Here is a 20,017-nt window from a genome sequence, read left to right on the forward strand (position 1 = left end):
TGGTAGTGACATAATTTCTCTCCAAAATAAAAAAAAATGCCTTATATAAAATAGATTTTTGTTTTTTTTTTCTAGTACACAGTGAAATGCAGTACCTAAAAATATCTAACATGAAACTTAAATATCACTCCATGATGTGATCCTGAAGCATAATTTCATTTCTCTTTAAAAATTATATATCACTATCCAATAGAAAGTGGACATAAAAGTTGTACAATTGTCAACACAACACTGGTTATCCATTTGTACAGCAATATCATAAGAGATATAGAAAAGTGTAGAGATAATTATTATCAGCTCTAAAAATATCTGAAATGAACTTGAGTTGCTAGTTCTGTAAGACCAATGTGTTAATGTTTTTGAGAGGGAAAACACAGACTGATGAAATTAAAATGCACTCATTTGGGGGAATTATAACCTAATAGACATTTAAGTATTTGAGGTCATGTTTAAGAAACACTTATGGTAGAGAAGGGTCACAAAATTGAGCAATATAAAGAAAAGGTAGGGGTGCTTGCTTCAGTAGTACATATACTAAAATTGGAAGGATGCAGAGAGGATTAGCATGGTTCCTGCACAAGAATGACATGCAAAGTCATGAAGCATTCCATACTTTTTGTGCTGTAGTTATATTTCAATATTCTTAAATCTTGCTTCTTTATTCAATCAACAGCTGCTCTCTTTATTAGATAATGATAACATGTAAAGGTAATGTTGGTTCATAGATTATGAGGTCAAGAAATTATTGATATTAAAACAGGGAAATCAAGTCTGCAGAAGAAAAATATATTAGCAATAACATGTGTTTCCATTTGTTTGAAAAACAGTTGAAACACAACGGGCTAAGAACTCATTCAACAAGTATTTATTGAATCCCTGCTAAGTTCCATGTTATTTGTGAGTACAGCATGGAGGAAGGTGCATATGGTTTTGGGTGCAGTGGAACTTTTCAGATAAAGACAACTAAATTTGCAAAATAAATGATTTAATTTGAGACCTGTTCTACAAAATACTAAATGATAAGTTATTTAAAAAATCAGGAAAATATGCAATACATCAAGTAGTACTTGAAGAAAGATATTTTAAAATGCTTGTTGTAGGATGTTCACTATTTCCAGTTTTATTCAATCTGGTAAGACCTAACCATTGTAATCAGACAAAAGAAAGAAATGCAGAGTATCAAACTGGGAATGAGGAGATCAAATCATCATTATTTGTAAGTGATATGATCTTATACAGAGAGTAACTAGAAGAAAGAAAGAAAAATATCTGAAATGGAAAAGAATAAATCCAATCATAACTGTTTTCATATGCCATGATCACACATACAGAAAACTCCAAGGACTCCACCAAAAAAACTATCAGAAATAAAAAATCTAATGAAGCAAATTTTTGTATTACAAAATCAACATAGAAAATAAGTTGTCATACATCAAGAGCAAATTATCTGAAAAAAAGAAATCGAGAAATTACTCATTTGCAACTGGTAAAATGCCTAGAAATTATTTAAATATAGTGGCAAAAAATCTTTATAAAGATTAATTCTTAAATATTGATGCAATAAATTGAAGAGGACACAAGTCAAATGCGATGGCACATGCCTGTAGTCTCAGATATTCAGGAGTTTGGGGCAGCAGGATAATTTGAACCAGGAGTGTGAGGCCACCCTGGGCAACATAGCGAGACACCCCACCCCTGTCATCTCAAAAACAAAATGAAACAAACAGACTAAGAAACCCACCCCACCTACAATAAAAACAAAGAAATTAAAGGGTGCACAAAAATATGGCAAGAAATCCTATATTGATTGATGGACAGAATCAATATTGGGAAAATGTTCATATGACCCAAAGTAAACTATAGATTCAATACATTCCCTATCGAAAAGACAATGAAGTTATTCATGAAATAACATGCAAACACACACACACAAACACACTTCAATGGAATGACATAGAAAGTCTAGAAATAAACCCACACATCTTCACACAACAGATCATTAACAAAAGTGCTAACAACACACATGACAGGAAAGGACAGTGTTTCCAAAAATAGTGTTAAGAAAATTGGGTATCTACATGCAGAGTAATGAGACTAGACCCCTGTCTCAACCATTTGCAAAAATTGATTCAAAATGAATTAAAGACTTAAATTTAAAACATGAAACTCTGACACTACTGAAAGAAATTGTAGAGGACCTAGGGGATCTGGCACATTCCTATGATCTCATTGATTTGGGAGGCTTAGGTAGGAGGATTGCCAGACTCAGAAACTTAGCAAGGCCCTAAGTAACTATGCAAGATCCTGTCTCAAAATAAAATTAAAGGAACAAATAAATAAATAAATAAAATAAGGATAAAGAAGTGACTAAGTGGTAGACTAGGTTCAATCCCCAGTATCAAAAAACAACAACAAACAGAAAACAAAGGGGAAATGCTTCAGAACATTAGCATGGGCAAGGATTTATTTGGGTAAAACACTAAGAACAAAGAAAACAAAAGCAAAACAGCAAAATGGGATTGCATAAAGCTACAAAGTTTCTTCACAGTAAAGACAACAATCAACAAAATGACAGCCTAAAATATAGGACAAAAGATTTGCTAAATATTCATGCAGCAAGAAGTTAATCATCAGAATACATAAGGAACACAAACAATTCAATATCAAAATAATAATAATAATAATACTGATAATAGTTTTAAAAATAATAAATTGGCAATAACCTCAAAAGGTATTTCTGTAGAAAATACATACAGATGACCAACAGGTATATCAAATAATGTTCAACATTCATAATCATCAGGGAAATATAAATCAAAACCACAATGAGATATTATCTCCCTCCAGTTAGAATAGCTATTATCAGAAAGAAAAAAAAATAACACATTCTGAAGAGGGTATAGAGAAAAAGGGACTCTTATCCATTGTTTGTTGAAATGCAAATTATTTCAGCCATTGTAGGAAACATTATGAAGTTTCCTCAAATAATTAAAAACAGAATAACCATAATATGCAGCAATTCCACCACTGATCATATATCCATAGAAAATGAAATTGGTATGTTGAGGAGACATCTACAGTCCCTTGTTCATTTTAGCATGATTCTTAATAGCCAGGAAATGAAACAACTTATGTGTCCATCAACTGATTAATGATTAAATAAAATAAGATATCCATGAACAATGAAGTACTATTCAGCTATTGCAAAGAATGAAGAACTAATGTTTGCAACAACATAGATAGATTTGGAGAATGAACCAGGCACAAAAACACAAATACAACATGATCTAATTCATATGTGAAGTTTTAAAAAGTTGATTTCATAGAAATTAAAAATAATATAATTCTTTTTAGAGAGTGGGATCAGGGAAGGATAGGGAAATACTGGCAAAAGTATTAAGTTATAGTTTGTTAGGAGAATTCTATTCTGGTATGTTGAATGGTAACTTGACAAAATAATAATCATGTATTATGTATTTCAGAAAAACTAAAAGGAAGGGTTTTGAACATTTTCATAAAGAAAGGGTAAATTTTTGAGGAGAAAAATGTGCAATTTGAATTCTGTGCAATGTTTATGATTACTAAAATATCATGTGTATCCCTTTTATAAGCATAATTTTAATTTTTCATTTTAAAAATATCAGAAAAATGGCTGCTTCTGACAAATATTAATGTTTTTCAGAGATGTAGTAAATCGTTCAAGAATATAGTGATACATAGTTCTTAGATAATATAAACATAGATTTAATGAACACAGAAATTAGTAGTAAGTCTTTTCAAGTGTTAGATTAAAGAATTAGGACAGAAATTATGTAGGAAAATGCATATAATCCTGACAACCTCTATTTTATAAGTAAAATTACTTTGCCTAATCATAGGTTGGGACAAACCTTATTTATTTATAGTGTACTACATAAAATTTTTACACAATTCCAAAATATTTAAACATTTTTAAGTGGTAACTCTAAAAGAAGGTTTGGAAAACTTTTATGTAGGTTCATTAATAAAGCATGTGGAAAAAAACCTTCATTAAGTAATAGTAATATCATTAAATTAAATCTCATCTGTTATACATTTTAAATTATTTTTAACAATTATCTTAATAACCCATACAAAAGATCTGCTTTAGCAATACTAATCTAGAAACTAAGTCCTAGGAAATACTTGAAAAATATTGTGGCAAAAGTGGTATAACTAGATCGTTTCTTTTTAAAAATCACAATTACAATGCATAGCTCAAGAAAATTCAAAAAAGACTTAGAAAATGACTAAGAGTCTTGGTGTAATTACTAATCATACACTTAATTGTTCTATTTCTTATTTCCTTTTTTTCATACTTTCTCTTAACAAAATAATTTTTTAAAAATCTCACCTAATGATATTACTATTAAATATTTCTGCATTTAGTTCTTAGTACTCATAAAGAAAATCATTATAATAAACCTAATTGGACTTCCTGCAATGACTTCTTCTTCCCATTCCCTTACTTATATCTAAGCAGCTATTCCTATACCAGCCAGTATAATCTTTTCAAATGTAAATCTGATAATTGATTTCATGTTTACTCGTTAGATAAAATTTTGTTATTGTCTGTTTTAGAGAGATATAATTAAAATCATTAAATTATATTATTGTATTAATGATATGATTAAAAATGCTATCCAACTGCTTTGGTCTTGAGAATACAACGAAATAAATAAATGTATTTACATAATGAAGCATAAATATTTAAATATACTACAAAGAAAATATGCTATATGTTATAGAACACGTTACTATACTATATATTATCTATGAATTTACATTTTTAAAATCTTAACTTTAAGTATTGAACCTTTCTGAACAATCATGCTGTATTATTTCCTGCATTTCCCATAGTGCTACCATTTATTGTATAACACTGGATGTTCAGATTTGCAATGCAATAAATAAAAAAGAGAATACTATGCTCTGTCACTAAAAATAAATTATTTAGAGTTAGTAGAAGGGAAACACTCTCTCAGATCATTATTGGACATTCATTCATAGAATTTGCTTCTTAATGCCACAATTTCAAAGAGTATTTAATAAGATATTTTGAAAAGCTCAGGAGTAAATGAAACTTTGATTATGATATTCAAACAAACCTCCCCCCAAAACAGTTAATAAATAAGTAGAAGAACTCAACAGATACAAAAGAAAAAATACAAATAGCCAATAAATATATGAAAAAATTTTAACATCCTCATCAATCAAGTAAATGCAAATCAAATCTACATTGAGATTTTATCTCACTCCAATTAGAATGGCAATCATCAAGAATAAAATTAAAAAATAAATGCTAGTGAGAATGTGGTGAAAAAGGTACACTTATATTGATGGGACTGCAAATTGTTACAACCACTTTGGAAAGCAGTATAGAAATTCCTCAGAAAATAAGAAATAGAACCACCATAAGAACCAGCTGTACTATTCCCTGTTATTTATCCAAAAGAACTAAAATCAGCACTCTGTAGTGATATAGGTTCATTGCTATTTATGTCAGTGTAATTCAAAATAGCCACATTATTGACAGATGCCTACCAGTAGATAAATGAATAAAGAAAATGTTGTATGTATACATAATGGAGACATAAAGAGGAATGAAATCATGGCATTTACTGGAAAATGGATGGAACTGGAAAATATCATGCTAAGTGAAATAAATAGACTCAGAAAGGAAAGGAAAGAATGTTTTCGTTCATATACAGAACCTATAGCAAAACAAGGGGAACAAGAGGGGGATTGATTCCATGAAAATAATAGGAAGACCAATGGAGTAGAGGAAGGATACAAAGGAAGAGGGAAGAGGGATGAAAAAAAGAGGAACTGTAGAATAATATTGAACAATTTGTGCCATGTACTTATAAGAATACACCACAGTAAATTCCATCTTTATGTATATCTGTAAGCTACCAGTTAAAAAAAAAGAATAAATAAATAGAAAGTAGACCAGTAGAATAGAGGAAGTGAAACAGTGGGTAGGAGAACCTGTGGGAAAGAAGAAGTACGGGGGACTTAAATGGAGCAAATTGTATTTCATGCATGTATGCTATGTCAAAATGAATCACACTATTATGTTTAATTAGAATGCATTGATAAAAACATAAAAAAGAAGGATTGAAATTTTCCTTTCAGTAGTATGATTCTAAAGACTTTTTCTTTATTTTGTTAAGAGAAAGTATGAAAAAAAGGAAATAAGAAATAGAACAATTATTAACTTGATATGAAGAGGAAATTGTAAATAAACTAGTTTGTATTTATCTCATAAGAAAAACAATATATTTTGGAGCTGTAAACATGAGAAAAAGAGAAAAAATCTTTTGTGTATTAGATAGTATATTAAACATTGAAAATAAAGAATTGGAAGGAGTTTCTGACTAAAAGAATAAAGGCAGTTGGTGAGGACAGTTAAATAGAATGAAGATAGTTCAAAGATGGGTTTTCATACAAATGCGAAGTGTGAAATATTTTAAGTTAAAATATATTTATGTTAATAAATTAAAATATCTCTAATGTGCATTAATATATTTTTATACATTAGTGTATAAATAAAAGTAAATCAATACATATACTGCATACACACACACACATATATAGTATACACTTGCATATATATCCTTAATCCAAAGGCATTATCTTGAAAATGAGGAAATAAATATATCATAATTTAAGTTATAAATACTATGGATTATAGCTTACTGTTGGATACAATATAATTATATTTATATAATTATAAAATATAGTTATAGTCAATATGATATAAGCTGTAATGAATATAGAATATAATTACACATTATACTATAGTAGATTACAGAATACTGTGGATTATAGTTCTCATGCTAAACTTGTGCCAAAGCTATAGATATAGTCGCAGTTAATAATAACATGAATTCAAATGCTTAAGCACAAAAATTCAAATTGCAATTTTTTTAGAATGTATAGATAGGCATTAACTGTAGATATATGGTAGCTATTAAAATATCAAGGATAAATATGATTTTCTTAATGTTGGATATTTATATTTATTCATTTATATGCTATATTGCTGGGTTTGAAGAGAGTATATTTTTATTCAGAGGGTTAAATTAAATGATTCCAAAATTATAAAAGCATATCATGAAAAAATATATTCTGGAAGTATGAGTGTCACACAATAATTATTTTATAAAAATACTATGATAATTGTCTAAGTAGAATCATGTTAGAGAAAAGGTAATTTATTTAGACCATGATTGATTTTTGACTGTTTCTAAATCTCAAATCATTTTCCACATATGGAGAATGCTTAAACTCAATGGATATGGGAGGCAAGCAGCAAACTTTTTCTCATGAATTATCACCCAGTCCCAAGTCTTTCCTGAAAGGTAAAAGTATTTTTATGTATTTTCATTTGCAAGAAGCCTTATAGCAAGGTTAGAGGCAATCCTCAGAGTTGCCTATAACAATCTTCTCTTCCAACTTGCTGGCTAAGGTCTGACTACAGGAAAATTGTGGTGTGATGAGAGAAAGCAACCATGTTCCCTTGAGGCAATGTCAGGAAACCTTGCTAGCAGAGGCAAAATCTTATCTCCTAGGACAAACCTAGAGAATACTACCTTCGAAGTATGGCTTCAAGGCTTTTGAAGTTTCCTTAGAATTTACATATGTATAATGATCTATTTTTCTTTGGAAAGTTCGTTTCTGTGTGTGGGCTCTTATTTTTTAAATTACCAACTGCATGAAATTAAGAACACACTCTGATTTAAATGTCATGTACATTAGCTTATTCATATGAAAATTATGTGTAATAACACCTGTTATTAATTGATACACAGAAATTACTCAGGATATTGCATGCACATAATAAAAAACCCATTATTATTAGTTATTGCCATAAATACATGTCTCATGTATTTATGATTTGTGTGTAATATATGTATAGTAACATAAGTATAGGTATATGATACAGCACACTTTAAAGAAGTAGTTTATGAGAACATAAGGCAATTTAAAACAGTCTATTAGGGCAAAATGTTTACAGAAGTGCTTAGAATGCCATAGGAAAAAGTATAAGAAAAATAGAATAGTTGAGTGATTCATCAGTTTCCTGAACAATTCTATCGGTCTAGGGTCCAATAGAATCCCAATCTCTGATAGAAAATAGACAAGATGAGGAAAGGCACAGTGAATGAAATATAGTACTAGGTTACCAGGTTATGGACTGAAACTAACCTAATGCTTCAATACAGAGTGCATTTACAGCAGTTTGGAGTTATAAAAGGTTTGTAAGCTTGTCTCAATCAGCAAAACAAATCATGAATTCTAAATTTCCTTCTAATACTGGGAATGGCTGTTGGAACTTCAGGTAGTTAGAGCAAGTTAACATGGAGACTCTTGAGATTATATCTACAAGATCAAAAATCATCCTGTGCCATGAACTGAGGAAGTTCATTTTCAATAAGGCAAACTAAGGTAAACTGGGAGAAAAAAAGTTTTCAAAATTTAATTTGTTTCCATGAGTATTTTTTGAAGTATATATGCAATTATATAATGCTTTTAATATTTATTTATAATTTACTGAAGAAGTAACTGGAAAAATGATTCAGGTTTGCTTCACAAAACAGACAATAGACTTCTATAAATGTCAGGTTAGTGACATTAAATTAAATTTTTCATATTCAGTATCAAAATGTACTTAAACTTTGTACCTAACATTTATGAAATAGCTCTAAATGTCTTTTCATTCCAGGGTAACATGGTGTTCTTTGCAAATAACTTCCTACATCAGAGAATTTCAGGTTTAACCTTTTTTATGCAACTGAATTATTACTAGGATGAGTGGTATATTTTGAAGCAAATAGTTTGTAGGTTTCACTGAAAAATGTTTGACGTTATGAAATGTTAAATCATTTTTTGCAAATTTGTGTATGTCACATCAATTTAATTTAATTTAATTTAATTTCAATTAAATGTTTTATTAAGATCTCATGAGCCTTGAATTATAATAGTAGCCATTTTCTATCTACTTGACTTAGGGAATTCTTATTTGAAGTGTTAGATTCTATTTACTAATCTTCTCTGGGAACTACAGGGAGGTTTATAAGTTAGGAAAAGCTTTTCCACTTCCCTTACCCCAGGTTTTTGTCTGCTGGAATGATTTACTTTATTTAGTTTACTAAATTCAGAGAATAAAACAATATGTGGCACATAACTAAAATCAAAATGATCTTCATCAAATATTGAAGTATCATCTCAAATATAGTATGTTTCTGTATGAAGCATATGTATGAGAAAATATATGATTTTGAATTTTGTTTTAATTTTCTTGCATTTCAAGACTGATAAAATGCAAAGAGTAAGAATTGTGGCTCAAATAATTAGCAGAGTGTTAAGGTTTGAATGTGAGGTGTCCTCCAAAATGTGAGACAATGCAAAAAGGTTTGGAGGAGAAATGAAATGATTGGGTTTTAGTCTTAACCTAAACAGTTGAGCAATCCCTGATGGGATTAACTGAATGGTAACTGGAGGCAGGTGGGTTGTGATTGGAGGAAGTGGCTCATTGGGGGCATGGATACAGGGTATATATTTTGTATCTGGAAAGTGGAGTTTCTTTCTGCTTTCTGATCGCCATGTGGGCTGCTTCCCTCTGCCACACTCCTCTCTCATGTTCAGCCTTACCTTGAGCCTTGAGGAACAGAGCCTGTTCTCTATGGATTGAGACCTCTGGAACGGTGAGTCCTCCAATAAAATTTTCCTCCCCTTCAGTATCAGTATTGCTGATCAGGTCCTTTAGTCACAGAGCAAAAATGCTGATTAAAACATAGTATTTGTAATCATTTGAACCACAAGAAGACTAGACCATAGACTCTTACCAACAACATCCCAGATAAATAGGTCAAGCTCAAAGGTAGTTGAGAATATGTCAGAGATAAAGATATATTAGAACAATAGTTTTGAAGTGAATGTACTTTGTTAAATTTATAATTAAGTTATGAAACAGCTTAATAATATATTAAAATTTTAATTTCTTTCCTTATTCAATGGAAGAATACTTCAGTTTCAGTTATTATTTTAATTGGTATGATCATAATCCATTCCAGTTTTCTAGACCTCTTGTAAGCAGGGGTCAATAATAAGCTAAAATGACCTTTCTAATCTCATAGTTACAAATAGTTATGCCCAAGCTGGATTTTTACTGAGCATGAAAGCACATAAGGGGATTGTTCTTGTCTCAAGCCACAGAGCTATTTCTTTGCTGGACAATTATAAACCACTTATATAAACTACTAAAATAAGAAACTTTTAATAACCAAACAAATTTTCTCAGGGAGCACTGTATTTCTTCATTGCATCAAAAAAGGGAACATTACTCCTACTTCATTAGCATAGAATTGATAGATCTCTGGTATAGTGCCTCTTGAATAGACTGAAGAGCCAATGTGAAAATGTGTGAGCTCGGTTATAATTATTTCATAAATTTAATTCCAAAACTGAGTCACAAGTGGATCTTCTGCTATCATCACCCAGAAGGATCTTGTTTATTCTTTTGTAATGCAGTATGTATGAATGTCAGCTTTAGTGGATTCCTTTTGTTGAATGCACCAAATATAACTGGCTACACCAATGGTGTTCAAATGTTCAGCTGCTTGTTGAGTTTTGATATGTTTATTTGAAAAGAATCACATAAGGTGAACCACATCTAAGGCCAGCAGGGCAAAGACAGAGATTTATGTGGTGGCAACAATGTTGCAAGTGACATCTGCAGTAGTTTAATGGCTCTAGAATGGAACTAAATTCTGACTTTAAAAATCAAGCAAATTAAGAGCATATTTAAATGACTCAATCTGACACATTAAACTACATAAATACTTTTTCAAATTAAGATTTATGATTTGTGCATTGAAAGGTGAAATGAATGAAAAGTTCTGTTCTTAATAAACATATAATAATATTCATTAATGATTACTATTAATATAAGTGGCACAATTATTTTAAACATAATAAGTAGTGTGGAAAGGAGGCTAAAAGTTACAGAAAAATAAACCCAGAAATGAAATAAACTTTTAAGAAGAAACCAAACAAGTATATATGGAACTACCAGATAACCATTGTCTTTTACTTAAATAACAGCTAAAAGAAAAAAAACAAAAACAAAAACAAATTATCACTGTTTAACAAACCACCCATAAATCTAGTGACTTTAAACAACAATTTATTATTTCTTCTGGTGCTATGGGTTGCCTGGATGGTTCTTTTACTATTCTTGCTTGTGCTTACAAATGCTCCAGAATGCACCAGAGGTTGGCTATTGCTTGGTAATGGATGGCAGTATTCAGTTGGATGGGGGGGGGGAGGGGGGGAGGACTCTTTCTATATGTTCTATTTTCAGAATGCTTCACATTCTAGCTAATATGTATCACTGAACCTCAACAGCAAGAAATAGGGCATTTTTAACTATAAATGGGCCCTTTCTAATGAAGAGGAACTTCATTAGAACATCAAACTACTTAAACTTCTAATGAACATCAAACTACTTAAAATCATGAGTAACATCTCAAATTGACTAGATTCTATCACCCCAGCATGAATTTATGTCACATTGTGTAGCATTGTTTTTTCAATTGTATGCAAAGTTATAGAATCCATCACAACAAATTTCTATATTCAATGTAGTTTTGATGAATCAAAAATCTATTCAAAGTTAGAAAGGCAGTTTTGGGAAGGAGAAAACTGTTACCAGGTTTGGGCATTCTGCTCTCAACAAAAATCATTAAATACCATTACATTATAAAAGAAATGTATTCCTAATTATCCATCATATGTAATTTAGTTGGGTTTTGTGCAAAACTTTTGAGAATTTTACTCATTCTTTTACAAAATAATAGATTTATCATTCTTGATGCATAATATTATGAACAGCACTCCATTTTTGATTAATCTGATTTGAAGTCTCAGATCCATAATTTAGAAAGTACCAATTTATAGAACAAGTAAAACAACACATATATAAATTAATTTCTGAGATCAAATTGAAGTATTTAACATTAAAATTTGGTAGACATATGATGAATAATTAAAAACTTCCCAAAACATTCATAGTTTTTCTTTTGGCATAAAACCATTTCTTTAAAATCGTTATGAAACTGTAAAGGAAGCCACTATTGGCCAACAGAATAAACAGTGACTGGGAATTAGTAGTCATGGGTTACAGTCAGCAGTTTAAGCAATTTGTATTTTTTTATAAATTACAATTTCTTTTAATGTTACATAGTGTGTATAATTACTTCTTTTATTTAATGGTGATTTTTAAAACCAAAAAGTTATGAAATTCAGCCAGGTGCAGTGGCACACACCTGTTATCCCAGCAGATGGGGAGACTAAGGCAAGAGGATCACGAGTTCAAAACCAGCCTCAGCAAAAGCAAGGTGTTAAGCAAATCAGTGAGATACTATCTCTAAATAAAATACAAAACAAGGCTGGGGATGTGGCTCAGTGACCAAGTGCCCCTGAGTTCAATCCCTGGTACCAAAAAAATAAAAAGATTATGAAATTCAAAATATTCTGAAAAAACATAAAACCATATTAATTTCATTTCAATTTTTTTATTGAAATCACTTTTTTGCAGCCTATAGTTTTCATAAAATGTTTATTATTCAGGAAAGATTTATACATAAGCACAAAAAGTCCAATCACATAAAATACTACTCACTTTCAGTGAGCAAATAGAAAGATACTAGTAGATCTCATAATTTCTTAAAGCTTTAAAACTAATATTTTAGTGCATTTTCTTTGCTTTTCTTTTGCTTGTGTAGGGTATGTGGATTAAAGAAAGAAAAGTAGTGTGATATTATCAGACAGTTTATTGATAGGCATTCTACATAAATATATATGCATTTGGTAGTGCCTGGCAGATCCAGGGAGACTCAAATAAGATAGTAGAAAAAAGAGAAACTATGGCAGTATGGGTTGTTATTTATTCTAGCACAATATATATTGATATGTAGAATATTATGAGCTATATTACACTTATTAATATATTGATACTTAAAATAGTATGAGTTTTATTACTAAGAAAGCTTAGTTGTGTGAGGGCAGTTTAATATATGACCTTATCTGAATTATTGAAACAAAATAATTTACATATTTAGAGCAAAAGTTTAGCTTATAATGTCTAAATTAAGGAAAGTTTAATTCATTTAAGAAAGCTTATTTTGGGGGAAAAAAGAAAGCTTAGTAATAAAGGTACTAATTGGAATTTCTTTTTCTTTATTGATCTTGCCAAGAGAGCAAGAAAACAATTTCTACCTTCATAAGATTCTTTTATAGGAATTCATACTTAATAAGTAAAAACAAGTCTATTTTCATCTAAATAAAATTTGCCCATGGCAGAAAATGCACTTATAAAAACAGTAACACAATTATAGAATCCACTATATTCAGAGTTTGTTATTGAAAATTGCACTTGCATATTTGCTGGATTGTAGTGGCAATTGAGCAAATATGGCCATAGAGTTCATTATCATTTTCTTTATAGACTTTAAAGTTGCTAGGCTCCTTTATTACAGATATCAGCATTATTTTCTTCTAGTTTGAGCTCATCATCAGGTGCCTGACAGAAACCTACAAATTGCTCTTAGTATATTGTAGCTCCCCTGATGTCTATTATAAGCGGTTCTTTTACCATATCCAAGACATTTCAGTTACAGTAGTCCATCCATTTGACCTAATCTTATGCCCTTTAGATTTCAAGAATTATTCCTTTAAAGCAATAATATCACTAACAATTTTAAATCAGATACTCCAATGTAAAGAAGTTCATCAGTAAATATTTACTCCATCCACTACTTTATATGACTTTTTTTTTTTTTTTTTTTACAATTGTATTAAATGTCTCCTTGTATCACATACATGTTAGCAAGATAAGCACATGGTTTACAGAATAAAACACCTGGGCTCTGTGCTAAATATTAATTTTTCTTCACATAAGACTGTACAAAATGTTTTTTAAATTGTTAGTTAAATAAACAATGGCCCAGGAAAACACTGAATTTGTTATTTTTTTTTTTCTCTCTCCAAAGTGGTAAGACTGCAAAGAGACGCCTACAGGAAAATCAATAGCAGAATTTTAGTTAGAAAGTAAAATTTCCCCTCAGGACTCACTAAATGACTGTGTTAAGTATGGTATATTCTTCTGTTATTCTTTGTAGTGAAGTAAATTCTTAATAACTTGGAAGAAACTATGAAGATCATCTAATCAGACTTCTCACTTGTTGCATTGATTATATACACCCTGTTCCCGTGTGAAATTTCACAAGGAAGGAGAAATTTAGCATCTTGGATTATAAAGTGTTTCAAATGGTCATGTTTACTTAGTACCAAACAATTAAATGCTCTGACTTGTATCAGCCAGTACCCAAAGACCCAATCACATTAGAGGCTTTCAGGGCTCACCAAATGATTGTTTTATCTCTAGGTGTGGGCAAAGGGAAAGAATGTACTTCTAACTCTTTCAAAAGTAGGCAGGACCGTGTTACTTTCTCTGGCTAAGAATACATTAAAATGATAGTTGAAAATTATTACTAATATTGGATATAAGTTTTATAAACTCATAAGCATAAGTGTTGAAAAGGAGTAGAGAAGGAAGCTCTTAATTTTCACACACTTGAAGGGACATAATCAAGAAAGGGGTTAAGTTAAGATGGTACCTAAAGAACAAGATTATTTATTTCTTAGTGAATCAGTGCAAAATGCATATGTATTTCAAAGCATCAAATAAGTGTACCTTAAATGTATACAATTTTTACTTGTCAACTATACTAAATATATTTGAATAAAGAGTAAGTTGTAGAGACAATAGGATAGAAAGGGTTGGACATTTCATATTTTGGAATACCACAGCAAAATCAGAACAAGAATTTGTGGCCCATAATAAAAACAATAATACTCCAGGGAGTTGGACCACACAGTGAATTCAAGAGGTTATAGAGATGTGTGAGGGAAGAATGCAGAATAATGGTGAACTGGAAGAATTAAATGTGCACAGTATAAAAACAGATAATGGAATTACTTTGTGAAGACATTTGCATTCAAAGGCATTTTGAATTTTTTTTCTATAGATGAAGATTGTAGAAAATGGATTTGCCATTTTACATTGTTTGCATTTTTATCAATGCATATAAATAAGTACTTTTAAAATATATTTAAAATCTAGTGTGTGCACAAAAATATTATGATTCTTGGGAGACATCTTGGATTTTTATGAAATTATTCCTGTTCCTACATTAATATTTTAGTTTGCATTCCTTAAATTGTCTAGATTGTGACCACAAATGCATATTACAGTAACACAAATGCAAAATTTCTGCTTCTTGATATGTTGGAATACAAGAAATAAAGGAATAATTTAAGAGAAAATCTTAGAAGGAACAAGAAGAATCAGCATAATAATAATACTTAAACAATGCTTAAGAAATTGAGAAAGATGATGTCCTTTTTCCAAGCACTGCAATTTAGTATTTCAGTTCAGTATTTTAAAATATACCATAGGTTTCATCAATGAGAGTATTTGTGGTGTCAGTGTGTTCAAAATAAAGGAAATAATGTACATAGTTCATTATATATTCTCTTTAAGTAAAATGATATGCATAAGTAATTGGAGAACATCTTGAAAGTTTGAGTTAAATGAGAAGTAAAATTACATGGTTGAATTAATTATTGGATTTTGAATATTTTATCCATTTTTTGTTTATTTACAAAAATGTTATCTCGGAATATCTATTTCCAAGAAATATGATTTTTACATGCATTTCAAAATCACCGGATACTTCTTGGCACATATTATTAAACCAGGCAATGAATAAGGATCTTAGATCTCACTGTTAACAATTTATATGGTACATAATTAAGAAACAGATGTCTCATAATTGACCAAAGGGAGCTGCTCATTCTACTGCATCAAAACAGTAACTCTACTCTCCAAGTGAAGAGGGACTGTGAAAGAACAAAACTAATCTGTATAATGATCTTTTTGCTTGGAGATAATTGTCCCCAACAATTCATCTATGCAATGACACTTTAATTTAAACAATGTACAATATACTCAACTACCTTGAGAAAGAAAAAAATTAAAAGCACTGTTGTTTAATTTTAGAGATTTTGAAATTAGTCATAAATTTAGAAACTTCCATTAAATGTTAAATACTGCAAAAATTGAAAGATAGTCATTTCTTTATCCATTTTAATAATAGCTAATACTTTGTCCTAGAAAACAAGCTGTATTTAAAAATGATAGACTCACTTTATAAAAAATGAAGAAATTTGTTTTAAAATGATCAAGTTTTCAATATATTATTTCAAACAGGTTCATATTCTGCAAAGAGCTATGGCCCAGATCTGTTTTAGCCAGATCTTACAAATTAATGTTAAAAAATGTCTAACAAGTTAGTCTAGGTACTCTACATTCTTTGCTTGCTAAATGAAATTTGATGTGTGTATGTATATGGCTCATAATATAAATATGTTCTATATTGTTTATATTTTTGAATTTTAAATTATATACTACATAATAATGCATACAATTATCATAATATATATTCAGATTTTTAGTCAGATACTTTTACATATTTACCATAAATATACTATTTGCTATTTTAATTTTTCATTTTGCCCACATACACAGAATTGGAAATCAACTTGTGTATGGATGAGTCAGCAGGAGAGTCTTAGTACAGAGATGTAGGAAAAAACTGGAAATCTCAGAAAGAAAGAAAGTTAAAAAATATAATTATTTTGCTAAGAAAAATGTGCTCCTGTGATATTACAAAACATAAGTATATAACATTTATAACATTAAACACATCTATAATATTGTTACTTTTCATTAAGAAGAAGGAAGACAACACAATTTTGGAGAATTCTTCATTGTATCTAACTACATTCTTCATGTATTCATAGCATCAAATAGAAATTTTAATGAATATCTCTTGGTAAATATAATTCTTTATTGTTTAATTTATTTAATTATTATTGGCACTAAAGATGAAGAAACTAGATTTTTTTGCTCAGACCTTTGAAAAAGATTTTTAATAAAGTATTTGTGGTAATTATACTAAATCAGATTCATATAATTTTAAGCAAAATATTATAAGACTGTTTATAGTATTGTATGAGCTTAAAAATTAGAGATTTTATATAAAGGGTTTAGGTATATCTCAACATTTACTTATTTGCTTATTGATAATAAAGGCACAGGTATATATTCAGAAGTATAATCTATATTCCCTATAAGATATAAATTTATCACCAAGAGCACAGTGTTCCTGTTTTTCCCCTGTGCATTGCCTTTATTGTTAAACCCATCTGCTTACAAACCATAAGCAACTCCTGATCTAATTTCTATCTCTCAAATTTGTCTTTTCCAGAAAGTCACACAAATGGAGTCAGATAATAAGTAGTATTTGGATTTTCTATCTTATACAAATGCATCAAAATGCTTCCATGTTGAATCAAAGCAAGAGGCATGTAGCTGAATGTTGAGGTGAGTGGTCATTAGAAAGTACTGAAATTCACCCAAAAAGATGGGGACCTACTGAAATCCAGAGACTTGGGAAAACTGTGTAGGGTGAGCAATAGGCTTCCCCAGCAGCTGGAAGCCTGACCACAGGAGTGGGAGTTTCCCTTCCATAGAGATAAAGGTGAAAGAGAATCTCCACACTATGGATTGGTGTAGAAGACAACACCTTGTGAACAGCCTAAAGAGATAACAGAGGCTTGGGGTCTTCATTACTCTAAATGGGAAGAAATTTGTTGCATCTTCTTAAAAGCAAAAAATCTCCCAACAAAGAAAAGTCCAGGGGTGGATGGCTTCAATGTTGAGATATATAAAACTTTTAAAGAACATCAAACCTGTATCTGACTGGGGAGAGATATTATGGTTTTACAGAGTATGATAGATGATGAGAATGATTCACTTTGTATCTATTTGCAATTGGAATAAATAAAAGTTAAATACAAAGTTATACAATATGTCATTTTTTAATATACATCAAACATTTATACTAAAATTCCAATTCAAAGCTGTATACCAATCATAAAATACTTTCTTAAGCAGATCTGAATTCCATTTTGATTTTACAAAAGAACCTACTTATAGATACTTGCAAATTTTTAAACAGAATTTGGAAGATCTTTTTATTTTAAAATAAGTGTGCTGTTGCTAATGATAAAGTTCCTATCACTGTGACTAAAGATTACTACCTATTAGGGAGTAAACAAAGAGTGATACAAGGAAGAGTGAAGGAAAGATTTTACTTATAATTTTGAAAAAAAAATGTATTGAGCTTTAAACTTAATGTAATGTTTAAGACAAAGACCAAATTTACTCATTCAATTATAATTATAAGTAAATGATAAGAAGCTCAACCATATAGTATATGCCCCTTGTACGTATTTGTTAGTTTTAATAAAACTCTGATGTTTTGAGTTAACTCTTGTAGGGTAAATCTCCAAGAAGTGGAGAAAATAAATCAATATGCCTGGTTCCCAAAGGCTTTATTTCACATGACACATCAATTGTACCCACTTATAAGATGTACTTACCCATTTTATGATATCATAACACATTTCTCTTGGCATCAATTGTGAGTTCGCAGAGCCTCCACTATTGTGAAGTGATAAATCCTGTATTTTAACAGAAACATGAAAGTGAGAAACCCAACAGCCTCTAGAATTTCAAGTTTGAACATTATAAACATGTCTCTTTGATCATGAAAATGCCTGAGGACTTTTGGTAAAGGGTTATATCCACATTCTCTAATGTCTTTCACTCTCTTCATTTCTGTTGCTTTTGTAGTTGATGTTTCAAATTGTCAACATAGAGATCACAAACTTTGGTTCTTTCATACACAATATCAGGGTTTAAAATGATTAATAAAATGACTTCACATATGATACCTTTATATATATGTGTATATATGTAAGTACATCCACAAATAAGCAATATATTATAGACTATATATGTATAAATATACATATACATGCATATTATTTTTGAATATATGTAGGGTTGTATAGATGAATTTTTTAAAATATATCAAAAGTTTTATAAGGACACACTTTAAATTTATCCTTAAGCTTAATCCTATCTCCTTTTCTCAGTCAACATTTGCCTTTTTAATTTTATTTTTTGAGAAATATTCCTATTGCTGAATTAATATTCAACTTGTGTCTTACTGTCTTACTGTATTCACCATTTTTTAAAATTCTCCACCAATGATTTCTGAGTTTGTCTTCAACATCCCATACCTTAAAAAATAATAAAAGCCATGCACACCTTATTCACTATCAATGCATGCATTTTTCCATGATGCAAGCCTGCTATGAGTGAGTGCATCAATACCACACACACAATTATGTTCACTAAGTGTTACATACTGTTTTCCTGTATGACTACAACAATTTATTTCTCCATACAACATTATGTGTCTTGTACCTTCTCAAAAAGCACTTGTTAACATCTATTAAGATGGGTCATCAAACATTTTTATAAAGCTGATTTAATTATTTTATTTTTCATATCAATTATAGAGTTTTGTCTAGCACTCTAAGACTTTAACAGGAATTTCGGTTTGGATAACATAGTATTTCTAGTTTAAAGGGAATTATTACTATACTCACATATATTTCATTCCTGACTTTGTTCATTAGTTTAATGGTATTTCTGTGATCTAAAAAAAAATGTTTTCCTACAAAATTCTAATACATTCTGTGCCATTTTTCCCCTCTACCTTGATTTTTGTAATTGTGAATAGTATCTTTTTTCTTATGAAAGTTCAAGTTAGTTGTACATGTAGAGAAGCACCACTTACTATTGAAGAGTGAAATTCATTATATACTAACTCAACACAGATTTTGTGTGCAAGTGATGATGTGCCAAACCATATTCTAGATTCAGAATATATCGGTGATCAAATAAGATAATTATCCCTATCATTCTGATGTGGATGCTTTACTTTTAGGC

The sequence above is a fragment of the Sciurus vulgaris genome (genome assembly GCF_902686455.1).
Source record: "Sciurus vulgaris genome assembly, chromosome: 4".
Classification (NCBI taxonomy): Eukaryota; Metazoa; Chordata; class Mammalia; order Rodentia; family Sciuridae; genus Sciurus; species Sciurus vulgaris.